At 38.1% G+C, this 11559-nt stretch overlaps 1 long non-coding RNA gene across 1 annotated transcript in view; it reads right to left on the bottom strand.

The window, feature by feature from the left end:
* Positions 1–8603: 8603 nt before the first annotated feature.
* LOC143273951 (uncharacterized) overlaps positions 8604–11559 on the bottom strand; it is a 55232-nt gene continuing 52276 nt past the window's right edge. Inside the window, exon 6 of the long non-coding RNA XR_013052294.1 lies at positions 8604–8758. This is a non-coding gene — a long non-coding RNA (uncharacterized LOC143273951). The remainder of the gene's footprint in view (positions 8759–11559) is intronic.

An 11559-nucleotide genomic window follows, 5' to 3' on the forward strand; every position in this document is an offset into this window, starting at 1 on the left:
GCTAGTAACCAGCACCATTTACCATTCTTACAATGAAGATTCAGAGTTTGGAGTAAGTCCTGACCAGCTGGTTTTAAGTCTTGTTTTGGTCCAGTATTTCCTCATTATGCTCCTTTTCTTGCATTTTGGAATGGTAATGTATATCCTGTGCTATTGCATGTTGGATGTATGTGATCTGTTTTTTTATTTTGATTTTACATGGAATTACATTTAAGAGATTGCCTGAATCTCAGAAGAGACTTTGAACTTCGGACATGTAAAGGTTGTTGAGACTGTTATAGACTATGAGTACTTTTAAAATTGAACTAAATGCATTTTGCATTATGATATTTTTACAAACTTATGGGCGCCAGGGAGTGGAATGTGGTAGTTTAAATGTAACTGGCCCTCATAATCTAATAGGGAGTGGCATTACTAGGAGGTGTGGCTTTGTTGGAGTGGGTATGACCTTATTGGAGGAAGTGTGTCACTGTGGGGGAAGGCTTTGAGTTTCCTAAGCTCAGGATACTGCCCAGTGTCTCAGTCATCTTCCTGTTGCCTGCAGAATGTAGTACTCTCAGTTACCTCTCCAGTATCATGTCTGTGTGCATGCTGCCACACTCCCAGTTATGATGATAATGGACTGAACCTCTGAAAATGTAACCAAGCCACTCCAATTAAATGTTTTCCTTTATAAGAGTTGCCATGATCATGGTGTCTCTTCAGAACAATAAAAATCCTAAGATATCTTGCTATTTTTGTTTTTTTTATATATTTTTTGTATTAATCCCCTGTTGGATGTATAATGGTAAAGATCTTTTCCCAGTGTGTAGTCTGCTACTACATCCAGATGATTGCTTCCTTTGCCATACAGAAACATTCAACTTCATGAGGTCTGGTTTATTGATTGTTGATCTTAGTGCCTATGCTATTGGTATCCTGTTCAGAAAGTCTTACTGTGCCATGAGTTCAAGCCTATTACTCATTTTCTCTTCTATCTGGTTCAGGGTATCTGTCCAAATGTTAAGGTACTTGACACACTTGAAGTTGATTTTCATGCTGCATAATACATATAAGTCTATTTCTATCCTTCTACATGTGGCCATTTAGGTTGACCAACACTACTCATTGAAAATACTGTCCTTTAACTCAGTGTGTATTTGTTTTCTTTGTAAAAAATAAATAAATAAATAAATAAATAAATAAATAAATAAATAAATAAATAAATAAATAAATAAATAAATAAACCAGATATCTATAGGTGTGTGGATTTATGTCTTGGATTCAATTTTATTCCACTGATCAATGTGTCTGTTTTTAATGATAATACCATGCTGTTTTAATTAGTATAGCTCTGTCATAAACAAGATCAGGGATGATGGTAGTTCCAGCAGTTCTTTTATTATTTAGGATTGTTTTAGCTATCCCAGTTTTTTTGTGAAACTTGTCCTTTTAAATTTTTTGTGAAGAATTGTGTTGGAATTTTGATAGTGATTGTATTGAATGTGTAGATTACTTTTAACAGAACATCCATTTTTTCTATGTTAATCCTACCAATCCATGAGCGTAGAAGATATTTCTGTCTTCCAATATCTTCTTCAATTTTTTGCTCTCATGCGTTAAGTTTGTATTCTATAATACACTTGTCTTTCACTTGCTTGGTTAGTGTTACCCAAACATATTTTATTTTATTGTCTTGAGGGTACTCTGAAAGATGGTTTTCCTGATTTTTTCCCCTCAGTCATTTGTCATTTATATCTAAGAAGGCTACTGATTTTTGAGTAGTAATTTTGTATTCCGCTATTTTTCTTAAAGTGGCTATCAGCAATGGAAGTTTCATGCTGGAGTTTTTAAAGTCCTTTATTTAAACACTTATATCATATGCAAATAAAGATGTGGTGATATTTTATTTGTGCTTTAGTAAAGTTTGCCTGGAGATCAGAGGAAATAGCAAGCCATTTTTAGCAAACAAAGAAGTCAGGCAGCAGTAGCATATACCCTTAATCCTATCCCTTAGCAGGCAGGATCTCTGTGTGTTCAAGGCCACACTAGGGAACAGAGCCAAGCATGGTGACACATGCCTTTAATCCTAGTACCAACCATAGAGAACTGGAGGTCTGTACAGACAGATAGAAAGTGACAGAGCTTTGTAGGAAGACAAAGTGAGGAGGTTGGGCTAAGAGAGCCAATGAGAGGGCAGAACAGCAAGGCAATAAAGGCATGGGTAGACGGGAAGTGGGTAGACAGCATTTGGAAGCTACAGAGTTGATGAGGCAAAGTTGTCTGGTGGCTTTCCCTATTTTTCCTGATCTCTCTAAGGCTTTTACCCCTATATTTGGCTCTGTGGTTTTTTTTTTATCTAATAAGACCATTTAGAAATTCATCTACATAAAGATAATTTGACTTCTTCCATTTCTTTTTTTCCTTTTATTGTATTTTACAATACCATTCAGTTCTACATATCAGTCACAGATTCCCTTGTTCTCCCCCCTCCTGTCCCCCTCCCCTTCCCCCCAGCCCACCCCCCATTCCCACCTCCTCCAGGGCAAAGCCTCCCCTAAGGACTGAGATCAACCTGGTAGACTCAGTCCAGGCAGGTCCAGTCCCCTCCTCCCAGACTGAGCCAAGGGTCCCTGCATAAGCTCCAGGTTTCAAACAGCAAATTCATGCAATGAGCACAGGACCCGGTACCACTGCCTAGATGCCTCCCAAACAGATCAAGCCAATCAACTGTCTCACCTATTCACAGGGCCTAATCCAGTTGGGGGCCCCTCAGTTTTTGGATCATAGTTCATGTGTTTCCATTTGTTTGGCTATTTGTCCCTGTGCTTTATCCAACCTTGGTTTCAACAATTTTTGCTCATATAAACCCTCCTCTTTCTCACTAATTAGACTCCCAGCGCTCCACCTGGGGCCTAGCCATGGATCTCTGCATCCAGATCCCTCAGTCCTTGGATGGGGTTTCTAGCACGACTATTAGGGTGTTTGGCCATCCCATCACCAGAGTAGGTCAGTTCTGGCTGTCTCTCGACCATTGCCAGCAGTCTATTGTGGAGGTATCTTTGTGGATTTCTGTGGGCCTCTCTAGCACATTGTTTCTTCCTTTTCTCATGTGGTCTTCATTTACCATGGTCTCCTATTCCTTGTTTTCCCTCTCTGTTCTTCATCCAGCTGGGATCTCCCGCTCCCACAGGCTCTCTTTCCCTCGACCCTCGCCCTTCATTACTCCCACTCATGCCCAGGTTGTTCATGTAGATCTCAGCTGCTTCTCCGTCATTGGGCGATTCTCGTGTCTTTCTTAGGGTCCTGTTTTCCAGGTAGCCTCACTGTTGATGTGAGTAGCAGTCCAGTCATTCTTGTTCCACATCTAGTATCCTCCTATGAGTGAGTACATACCATATTTGTCTTTCTGAGTCTGGGTTACCTCACTTAGGATGATTTTTTTCTAGATCCATCCATTTGCCTGCAAACCTCATGATGTCATTGTTTTTCTCTGCTGAGTAGTATTCCATTGGGTTGATCTTGGCTGTTAGCTTGATGCAAATCACTTTTATTATGCTAGGGTATGTCATTTTTACCCTCAGTCTCTCTAGGACTGTTATGAAGAGATGTTGGGTTTTGTCAAAAACCATTTCTGAATCTAAAGAGATAATCATGTGGTTCTTGTGTTTCATGCTGTTTATATGTTGTATTATGTTTATTGGTTGTTGAAGCATCCCTACATCTCTTAGCCAAAGCCAACTTGATCATGATGCATAATATTTTTGATGTGTTCATGTAGATGTAACCATCTTGTTAAATAAGAAACACAGAGCCAACGCAGAGATGAAAGCCCAAGAGGTCAGAGCTAAGAGCTAAAAACCTTACCCTTTACTGCTGCTGCTGTCCTCTTTAGCCAAGAGAGCTACTTCCTGTGTGTTTGTCTTTTTTATAGACTTTCTATTCTGCCTTCTCATTGGTTGTAAACCCAACCACATGACCTCTTTATCACTGCCCATCTATACAGACCTCCAGGTCTTCTATGGTTGGTATTGAGATTAAAGTTGTGTGTCTCCATGCTGGCTGTATCCTTGAACACACAGAGATCTGCCTAGCTCTGCCTCCCAAGTGCTGGGATTAAAGGCATACACCACCACCACCCAGCTTCTGTTATGGCTTGCTATTAGCTCTGACCCCCAGGCAACTTTATTTATTAACATACAAATAAAATCACATTTCAGTACAAATAAAATATCACCATATATGAGCCGGGCGGTGGTGGCGCACGCCTTTAATCCCAGCACTCGGGAGGCAGAGGCAGGCGGATCTTTGTGAGTTCGAGGCCAGCCTGGGCTACCAAGTGAGCTCCAGGAAAGGCGCAAAGCTACACAGAGAAACCCTGTCTCGAAAAAACCAAAAAAAAAAAAAAAATCACCATATATTCAGTTGCAAATATTTTATTGAGAATTTTTCAATCTGTGTTCCTAATGGATATTGGTCTTTCTTAGTTGGGTATTTGCATGGTTAGGATATTAGAATAAGTATAGCCTCATAAAAGATTTAGAAAAAGTGCCATCTGTTTCTACATTGTGGCATTATTTAAGGAATATTGACATTATTTCTTCCTTGAAAGTCTGATAGAATTTGGGGCTAATCTGGTCCTGTACATTTTTTTAATTGAAATACTTTTAATCACTGCTATTTCACTAGAGGCAATAGATCTGTTAGAGTTGCTTATCTGATCTTGATTTAACTTTGATGGGTTTTATATATCAAGTAATTTATACTTTTTTTTTTTTTAGATTTTCCAGTTTGGTGGAGTACAAATTTTTTAAGTGTGTCTTTATGATTCTCTGTATTTTCTTGGTGTCTGTTGTGATATACCCCTTTTTGTCTCTGATTTTGATTTGGATCTCCCCAATTTCTTAGGTAATTTCGCTAATGATTTATCAATTTTCTTCTTTTTTCTCTAAAAACCAACTATTTATTTCATTGATTCTTTGTATCTTGTTGTTTGGTTAGGTTTTGTTGTTGATTTCAGCCCTGAGTTTGATTATTTCTTGCTGTCTCTTCCTTTTTCATTTAGGTTTCCTTTTTATTTTAGATCTTTCAAGTGTGCTATTATGCTATTAATGTAAGATCTCTTCAATTTTTTTTTTTTTTTGGTTTTTCGAGACAGGGTTTTTCTGTGTAGCTTTGCGCCTTTCCTGGAACTCATTTGGTAGCCCAGGCTGGCCTCGAACTCACAGAGATCCACCTGGATTTGCCTCCCGAGTGCTGGGATTAAAGGCATGCGCCACCACCACCCGGCAAGATCTCTTCAATTTTTTATGTAAACACTTAATGCTAAAAACTTGCTTCTTTGTCCCACTTCATTGTGTCCCATAGGTTTGTGTATGTTGTGTTTTTGTTTTCATTGAATTCTCAAGTTTTTCATTTCTGCCTTAATTCCTGCTTGACCCATTTTTTTTTTAATTTAATCATGTGTTGTTCTGTTTCCATGAGTTTGTAAGTGTTCATGTTCATATCCAACTTTAATCCATGGTAGTCAGATAGGATGTATGGAATTATTTCAATTTTCTTATATTTGTTGATACTTGATTTGTATTCAAGAATGTGGCTGATTTTGGAGAAATTTCCATGACCTGCTATGTTTGAGTGTAATGTTCTATAAGTATCTGTGAGATCTATTTGCTTTGTGATGTTATTTAATCTCAGCATTTTTCTATTTAGCTTTTGTATGAATGACCTTTCATTTACTGAGTGGGACATTTACATTATCCATTATCACTGTATGAGGGTCAATATTTTGTAGTAGTGTTTCTTTTATGAACTTGGGTACTTTTGTGTTTGTATATAAATGTTTAGAGTTGCAATATTTTTTGGCAGATTTTTTCTTTGATGAGTATTTAGTGTCCTTCTCTATGTCTTCAGATTACTTTTGGTTTAAAGTCTATCTTGTCATATATTAAAATGGCTGCACTAGCTTGCTGTTTAGGTTTATTTGCTTGAAATATTTTCTTCCATTCTTACCTTCTGAAGTGATGTCTATCATTGCTGGCAAGATGTGTTGTTTCATTAAGGCAACAGAAAGTTATATCCTGTTTTCCAATTCAATACGTTAGTCTCTGTCTTTTTATTGAGGAATTGAGGCCATTAATATTGAGAGTTATCAATAGCTAGTACTTATTGATTACTGTTATATTTTGCTGTTATGGCATAGGTTTTTCCCTATTTTTTGATTTTAGGGTCTGGAATTATTTATTTTTTGTGTTTTCTTGGGTGTGATTAACCTCTTCGGAGGTTAATTGAAGTTTTTCTTCTAGTAGAGAAGCTCTTTCTTGTAGAGCTGGAATAGTAGATAGGTACTGCTTAAATTTGGTTTTTTATCATGGAATGTTTTTCTTTCTCCATCTATTGTTATTAGTAGTTTTGTTGTGTATGGTAGTCTAAGATGGCACCTCTGGTCTCCCAAGAGTTTGTGGAACATCTGTCAAAGCCCTTCTGGTTTTTAGAGTCTCCATTGAGAGATCAGGTGTTATTCTAATGGGTCTGCATTTATATGTTACTAGGTCTTTTTCCTTTGCAGCTTTTAATATTAAAATACATCCTTCTTCAGGTTAAGGAATTTTTCTTCTATGATTTTTGTTGAAAATATGTTTTGTGCCATTGACCTGATGTTTTCCTTCCTCTACTCCTTTCACATTTTCAAATTTTATCTTTTCATAGTGTTCCAGATTTCCTGGATGTTTTGTGTCTGAATCTTTTTTTAGATTTAAATTTTTCTTTGACTGAGGTATCTATTTCTTCTAACTTCTGTCAAACACCTGAGATTCACTCTGCCATGTCTTATACTCTTGAGTCATACCACTGAGGTTTTTGTTTGACTTCCTAAATGTTTCACTTCCACTTTTATCTCAGTTTGTTTTTTGATTGGTGATTCTATTTCGAATATTATGTTTTGAACTATTTTCAGCCCATTGTTTACTTGTGTTTTCACAGATTTCATTAAGGGATTTATTCACATCCTTCTTAATGTCCTTGAATATATTCATAATTGCTATTTTGAAACATTTGTCTTGTGCTTCAGTTATATTACATCTCTCCAAGTCTGATATAGTAGGGTTACTTGGTGAGACATATTGTTTTGGATGTTATAGATTATGATGTTATATTGGGGACTAGGAATCTGGGGTTGGGATGATTGAGATGGCTTCAGGTGATGTCTTTGTTGGGTTTGTGTTACATTCCTTGGTTTCTGTTGTGCTCTTTAGATCTTAGTAAATTGTAGTGGCCATGGGGTGCCTGGTATGAGGTACTTCTGCAAGTTGGTGGGTAGCAGAGAGGAATAGAGGTAAGCTAGGAGATAAGGCTGAAAGGGCTTCAGGAATGAGCTAAGGGAATCCTGTTTGCACTAGAGAATGGGTACCCAGGCAATTGGAAAGATAGTGGAAAGAGGAGATCCTGCAAGTACATTGCAGTAACATAAAGAATAATCTGGTACATTGTGTGTAAAAATGTATGTAGGCTAAAAAAAAAAAGAAAAAAGAATAATCTGGAAATATAGGGACATAAGGTCTAAAAGGACTGTAATTCTAAACCAATAGTTGGCATCTACATTGAAAGGAGTTGAGGTAGAAAGAGGGTCATCTGTAGGAAAGGGTTTTTTTGGGGAGGGTTGGAGGGTTATAATGAAAAGATCATTAAAAAAGACAGGAAGGATAGTATGATTCACCCACTTGAGTCCTTTTCCTATGTGGTCACTACAGATCCTGGGTAGAGAATATTTCTTGTTATAGTCAATGAGGGGAAGGAGGAAATCTGAGTCTACAGCAAAGATCAGCAGAGTCCCTAGGGAATGGAGGTAGGGTGGGAAGAGAGGCCCCTTGTAAACAGTCTGCCACATGGCTGGAGAGGAGACTAGAGAGATTAAAATGGTGGACAGGAAGGAGAGTCGAAAATGCCTACCACTCAAATTCCAGGTTTTCTGATGGAATATTTTGGGTCTCCTATATATGATATATCATCTGCCAATAAGGACAATTTGACAACTTATTTTCCTGTTTGTAACCCTTTAATTTCCTTCTTTTATATTATTTCTCTAGATGGGCCTGCCCCTCACAGGAGACCTGGTCCCAGTGGTGTGCTTGAGGAAGAGCAGGCACAGTAACCTGGGCATGAGAGAGGTGGCTCTGCCCCTTGCCAGTCACCACAGGTGGGGAAGCTGACCCTGCCCCTTGCTAGCTGCAGTGTGATAGTAGCATGGTTGCAGGATTGCTGGATCCACCCCTCACCTGCCTCCAGAAGGGCACTGTATAGGACAGCAGGCTCTCCTCCTTTCCTGAGGTTAGGTGTCCTGGTAGAGGCCCAGGATAAACAATGCAGCCACCACCCAGAACCACATCCAGGGTTTTGTTGGTTGTTTTTTTTGTCTTTTGAGGGTTTCTGTGTAGCTTTGGAGTCTGTCCTGGAACTCACTTTATAGACCAGGTTGGCCTTTAACTCACAGAGATTCACCTGCTTCTGCCTCCCAAGTTCTGGGATTAAAGACATGTACCACCACACCTGGCCCTTCCAGGGTTTTGAATTAGCCCACCTCAACATCTAACCTATCTATAACTTGCTGGAGTACATGAAAGGGCCAGTCCTGTGGAACATACCCACAGGGTCTCTATGACTCACAGCAACAGCAGGATATCAGAGAGGAGTTTCAGTGAGGGTCCAGTATTGATGGTGTAGCAGAAGCCAGAGGCCTTGAACCAGACCAGCAGCCCATTGCAATAAACATTTGCAAGTAAAGCTGTTGGGGCAAAGGCATGGCATACATCAGAGCTCACAATACCACAATAATGAATGAATATGTGATGGAGAGGCAGGCAAGATGGAGGAGTGAACTGTTTTTTAAAATCATTATTTTTTCATCTTTTCCTTCTCTTTTTTTTTGGGGGGGGTGGTGGTGGGATACAAGGATGGATAGTAGACATGAAGTGACTGGGAAATGAGTGGAATTGGAGTTCATGGTGTGAAATTCCCCCAAAAAAGATAAAAAAAAAGTTTTAATAAAAGCTTCAAGAGAAAAACTCCACCTTAATCACAAACACAGTCTCATCAGGATTACCGAAGACCACAAAGGAAGATAAGCTAAATCCTAGAAAAGTGTGAAGTAAGACATTTCCACTCCTTAGAGTGTAGTACATGATTTTTAGTTTAGATGCTGGAATTATCTACATAGGAAAGCTACCTTTAAATCTTATGACTAAATAAAGAACTTCCTTAATGCCTACAAACTGATTTAACTTGTGACCACTACAAGGTCAGTCAGTACTGTGGATTATACTTACAGGAATTGTACAGAGGTATGAAGAATAAAGATAGTGAAAAACATGAAAGTTGTGGAAATAATAAATTTATGAGAAAGAAACAAGAATTAGAAAAGAATCAAATATGCTCAGCTTAGTAGAGCTTCAAATTTTTTAATTGGATAAGGAAGAGAGAAGAAATTATACAGTAGTCAAGTTAAACAGAAAAAAACAAAAATAAAAAACAAGAGTTGTTGCACTACACTCAAGGTAAACAGTCTTAACTAAAAGATACAGACTGACATACCACCCTGTATCTAACCTCTCCAAATGTCCAGACCTCCCACTCCCACATCCTTAACCAGAGTTTATCCCAGTGAGTGTCCATAATCTTTCTCTTCCATGCCTTCTCCCCAATCCACCAGATCTAGTCCTGGTCCAAACAATCAGTACCCTGGCTTTGGCCATGACCACATGTGTGTAATCAACCTCTAAGCTTCTGCAAGGCTCCACACTAATTGCCCCTATCCACAGGTCCCTTCTACACCCCATCCAACCTCTCCACCAAGGCAGATATTCCATATGGGGCTGGGTGGGTATGGTAGTTTGAATGTAATTGACTCCCATAAGCTCACAGGGAATAATGATATTAAGAAGGGTGGGTTTGTTGGAGAAGGTATGTCCTTGTTGGAGGAAGCATGTCACTGTGGGGTGGACTTTGAGGTCTCATATGTGCCCAAGCCATCAGTCAAAGAAAATGTTAAATCTAAAAAATCCCTAACACAAAATATCTAAAAAATCTGGGATACTATGTAAAGAACATGCCTCAGAGTAATAGGAATAGAAGATGGAGCAGAATCCCTATTTAAAGGCCCAGAAAATATACTCACCAAAATCATATAAGAAAACTTTCCCAGCCTAAAGAAAGACATATCTATAAAGATACAAAAACCTTACAGAACACCAAATAGACTGGATCAGAAAAAAAGTCCACTTACCACATAATAATGAAAACACTAAATATACAGAATAAAGAAAGAATGTTAAAAGCTGCAAAGGGAAAAGGCCAGGTAACATATAAAGGTAGACCTATCAGAATTATACCTGACTTCTCAGTGGAAACTCTAAAAGCCAGAAGGCCCTGGACAGCTGTCTTGTAGACTCTAAGAGGCCATGGATGCCAGCCCAGATTACTATACCCAACAAAACTTTCTATCACTATAGATGATAACAAGATAATTCATGTTAAAGTTAAATTTAATCAATATCTATCTATAAATCCAGCCCTACAGAAGGTATTAGAAAAAAAACTCCAACCTGAGGAAGTTAGTTAGACCCATGAAAACACTGGCAATAGATAATATCACACCAACAAAACCCAGAGACTTCACATAGATTAAAAGCTTTTATAAATCAAAAGAAACTGTCTTTTGGGTGATGAGGCAGCTGGCAGAATGAAAAAAAAATTTCCTAGCTAATCATCTGACCAATGATTAGTGTCAAAGATTGCAAAGTACTCAAAAATTTAACATTAAGAAGCCAAATATCCTAATTCTTAAGTGGGCTACTATTCTTAAAAGAAGAAATACAAATTCCAAGTAAACACTTAAAAGTGCTCATCATCACTAACTATCAGAAAAATGTAAGTTAGAATTATGTTGAGATTCCAACTCACCCAAATCATAATGGATATTAAGAAAAGTAACACATGGTGTTGTCAATATATGGAAAGGAGAAACCTTGTACTCTGTTTGTGAAAGTGTAGACTCATACAGCCATTATGGAAACCACTCTGGAGTTTTCAATGAAATTAAAAAATAGAACTACCATATTACCCAGCTATACCACTCCAGTTTATATACCCAAAGGACTCCATATCCTACTAAAGAAATATTTGAATATTCATGTTCATAGCCTGCTGTGTCTAGGCAATATCAGCTAGTGAATAGATAATGAAAACATTCTCTATATACATAGTAGAATGTCATTCAGCTCTAAAGAAAAACTCAGTCATGAAAATGGATGGAAATTGTGCTGGTCAAACTGGATGTCTTCATGTAGAAGAATGCAAATAGATCTATATTTATAACCTTGCACAAAAGTCAAATCCAAGTATATCAAAACCTCAGCATTAAATCAGATACACTGAACATGACAGGAGAGGAAGTGGGGGATAGCTTTGAATGCACTGGCACAGGATACAACTTCGGGAACACAACAGTAGCTCAGGCGCTAAGATCAGCAATTAATAAATGGAACCTCATGAAACTGAACAGCTTCTGTAAGACAAAGGATATCATCA

Source organism: Peromyscus maniculatus, chromosome 6 (assembly GCF_049852395.1).
Source record: "Peromyscus maniculatus bairdii isolate BWxNUB_F1_BW_parent chromosome 6, HU_Pman_BW_mat_3.1, whole genome shotgun sequence".
In the NCBI taxonomy this organism is placed as follows: Eukaryota; Metazoa; Chordata; class Mammalia; order Rodentia; family Cricetidae; genus Peromyscus; species Peromyscus maniculatus.